Source organism: Mastomys coucha, unplaced genomic scaffold (genome assembly GCF_008632895.1).
Source record: "Mastomys coucha isolate ucsf_1 unplaced genomic scaffold, UCSF_Mcou_1 pScaffold13, whole genome shotgun sequence".
NCBI classification, from domain to species: domain Eukaryota; kingdom Metazoa; phylum Chordata; class Mammalia; order Rodentia; family Muridae; genus Mastomys; species Mastomys coucha.
Window position 1 is genome coordinate 30,808,241 of NW_022196895.1, and position 4,025 is coordinate 30,812,265.

Here is a 4,025-nt window from a genome sequence, read left to right on the forward strand (position 1 = left end):
CATACACACACACATATACACACACACATACACACACATACACACATACACACACATACACACACACATATACACACACACATACACACACATACACACACATACACACACACATACACACATACGCACATGCATGCAGGCAAAACATTCACACACATAAAACAAAAATATTATTTAGAAGCTGGAGAGATGGTTCAGTGGTTAGAGTGCTGACTGCCCTTCCAGAGGACCAAGTTCAATTCTCAGCACCCACATGGCCGTTCGCAACTGTCTGTAACTCCAGTTCTAGGGGACCAGATACCCTCTCACAGACATACATGCAGGCAAAACACCAATGTTCACACAAAAAAATATGGAAACCACCCTCCACCCATGTTAAGTGGACACGCTAAATGTGAAATATGCGTGACATGGTGTACAATTCAATCCTATAGGAGCACTACAATAGGAAGAGTTGTGATAGCCAGGTGTAGTGAGGCACGCCTTTTATCCCTGAACTTGGGAGGAGACTGGCAGATTTCTGAGTCTGAGGCCATTCTAGTCTACAGAATGAGTACCAGGACAGGCAAGGCTAACCCCCACACACACAGACACACACACACCCTGTCTGAAAAAAAAAAATAATAAAAGAAAGGAAAACAAAACAGTCCATGAAAACATCCTGCCAAGAGAAATAAATCAGACACCTAAGACTACACAGTGTGTGTGTTAGCCTCAGATGAGACTCCAAAGGGAGTCAAGAGAAAAAGGCCGCAAGGGGTGGGAGAAGGGACAGAGTCATTGTTTAATGGGCATAGACTTTCTCTTTGGAAGGATTCAGAAGTTCTGGAAGTAGATAGTTGAAACTGAACGTAATGTAAATGTCCCTGGGTCATACATATAATTAAGGAGCCTAAAATGTTAATATATATATATATATTAGGATTTATTTATTGTTATATGCAAGTACACTTACTGTAGCTGTCTTCAGACATACCAGAAGAGATCGTCAGATCTCATTACAGAGGGTTGTGAGCCACCATGTGGTTGCTGGGATTTGAATTCAGGACCTTTGGAAGAGCAGTCAGTGCTCTTAACCACTGAGCCATCTCTCCAGCCCTTAAAATGGTAAAATTTAAGTATACAGTATTTTACTTTTTTTTTTTTTTTTGAGACAGGGTCTTTTTATCCAACCCTGGCTATCCTAGAACTCACTGTGTAGACCAAGTTGGCTTTGAACTTTCAGAGATCTGTTTGCTTCTGCTTCCACTGATCAATTTTTTGACAGTGTAAAGAATTAATCTCGGGACCTCATGTGTTTCGTCTAACATTTTAGTTCAATGTCAGCTTCAAGGCATGCATGATGCTGCCCTGACAACCCTCTGCCTCTGCATTGGAGGGAAACTGAGTCCTCTAAGTTCCAAAGACGCCCTCTGCCTGTGTGTAGGAGCAGCAATATTGTCTGTGCACAGGGTAAGGCAGAGCCCTCCCTGCATGCTCTAAGACAACAGCTTCCTGCAGGTACCTCTACTCCTGGTGTGAGGTGCCACTTTGCCTGTATAGCTCATCTTGAGGATACTGGGAATCTCGCGCCCATATGGAGGCAGAGACAGGAGATTGGCTGGAGAAACAAAAAGGACAGCGCCTTCTACCCAGTGTCCCAGCCATCACATTGCTACCATGCCAAGAAAAGTGGATGGCCTACGGGCTAGGCTGGCTCTCAGTGGATTTGCAATGTCTTTTTGCCTTGGAGTGGATGTGGGAAGCAGGTGTTTACAGACGTCCTGCGCTCCCTCCTTGGACTCCCGCTCAGCACCTGTGCTTATAACTTCTTTTCTTTGCTTTGTTTATTTAGAGTATTTTGTTTTGTTTTTGACCTAGGGTCTCACTTTGTAAATCAAGCTGGTCTCCAATTTGTGGTTGATTCTCTGGTCTCTGCACTGGAATTTTGGATAGGTGTCATCACATCCTGCTTTTTCTTTGTTTTGTTGAGACAGGGTTTCTCTGTGTAGCCCTGGCTGTCCTGGAACTCACTCTGTAGACCAGGCTGCCCTCAAACTCAGAAATCTGCCTGCCTCTGCTTCCCAAGTGCTGGGATTAAAAGCATGTGCCACCACTGACCAGCTTTAATTTATTTTTAAGATTTATTTATTTGTTATTTATAAGTACACTGTAGCTGTCTTCAGCCACACCAGAAGAGGGCATCAGATCCCTTTACAGATGGTTGTGAGCCACCATGTGATTGCTGGGAATTGAACTCAGGACCTCTGGAAGAGCAGTCAGTGCTCTTAACCACTGAGCCATCTCTCCAGCCCCTCCTCCCCTTTTTTTTCTTGACATCCTGCTTTTTCTTGTGATTTTTATAAACGGTAAGGGCTCTCTGTCAGGCTGGGGTATGTCTTGGAACTCACTCTGTAGACCAGGCTGGCCTTGAACTCAGAAATCCACCTGCCTCTGCCTCCCAAGTGCTGGGATTAAAGGTGTGCGCCACCCCCACCAGGCCATTCTTTTAAAATTTTGAATCAGAAAAAGCTAGCTGGATGTCCAATGTCAGCCCCAAGGCATTCGTACTGCCCAGAGGACCCTCTGCACCTGGAGTGGAGGGAAAATTATTTCTGAGTTTCCGAGACTACTCTTAACTTCCCTGTGTAGTTGAGGATGACCTTGAACTCCTGACCCTCCTGTGTAGACCTCCCAAGTGCTGGGATTACAGGCCTGGGCCACCACATCTGGCTTGTTATTGCTCCTTTGCATATGTGTCTCCACCAGGCTGTGCAGCAGCAACAGCAGGGTAGGAGGAGTCTCCTTGCTTTTTTAATATCGTAGAGCAGATGTTAGATCAGTAAATATGACATGAATAGAAGTGATCTGTGTGTCTGTCTGTCTCCTATTTCCAAATGACTCAAGAACTGCATAGAGAAAGCTAGGAACCCCAGAGAACAGATCATGATATAAGCCAAGGTTTCGGCAAAGGGTTCTGAAGCTGGACTATTTTGAATAGAACCCTGGTTCTACCTCTGACCAGCTCTGTGACCTTGAACAAGTTACCTGCCTTCTCTGTGCATCGTTCCCCATCAATGAAATGAGGCTGAGACAGAGACCTACCTCCTAAGGCATTGTGAGGACAGACGCTTGGAAGCACTGAGCCCAAAGCCTGTTAGAGTGAATGTGTTCTGGGAGGGGTGATCATGGGAAAAGAAATCTCCCAGGGATTAAGGAAAGCCGGAGGAAGCAAGCACTCTGACACTATCGCTTTTTGGCATTCTTGGGTTTGTTAGAGTGGGGTAGCCGAGGACAGTTCTGAATCAGGTAACCCCAGAAGGTGCCTGCCTGCTCCTCCCTCCTTCCCCTCCTGGCAGGTCTGCAGAATGCAAGCTTACCCACCGAGAAGCTGAGCAGCCTGGCGCTGGGTGGTGAGGGGCCAGAAATAACCCCTGTTTCTATTCCTGCCTTTCTGGGCTGGGTGGAAACGCTGCTTTTTGAATCCAAGGCTGCTTCGACTTCCTGCTCATCACTAGGGCTCTTATGTAACATTGTAACGTTCCCCTCCCTCTCCTGCCCAGGGAGCTTCCAGAGATTTCTGCAGCCGGCTTTGCTGCACACGCAGTTTGGGGTGGGGAGAGCAGAGAAAACACCACAGGATGGGTTGTCCTCTGAGCCCAGTGTCTCAAAGCTTCAGATCCAGGGGAGGGCTGTGCGGCAGGAAAGAGCCTGACAGCTTGTCTGGATAGCCAGCAGCCTCCTCCCTTTACAGACCTCCTTAAGGTACAGACTGTAGCCCCTCCTCCAAGGCTATATACCTCGGTTGCTTCCATTTTAAGCCTAACCTAACTCTGTCTGGCTCAACTCTCTGTAGGGATCTGAGGACTTTCATTCAAGTCACCCTGACCACAGCTGCCTTAGGGAAGCTGTACCTAGTGCCAAATTCCCCACGGGGGTGGGGGGCGGGCGGTAGTGGTGCACGCCTTTAGTCCCAGCCACTTGGGAGGCAGAGGCAGGCGGATTTCTGAGTTGGAGGCCAGCCTGGTCTACAGAGTGAGTTCCAG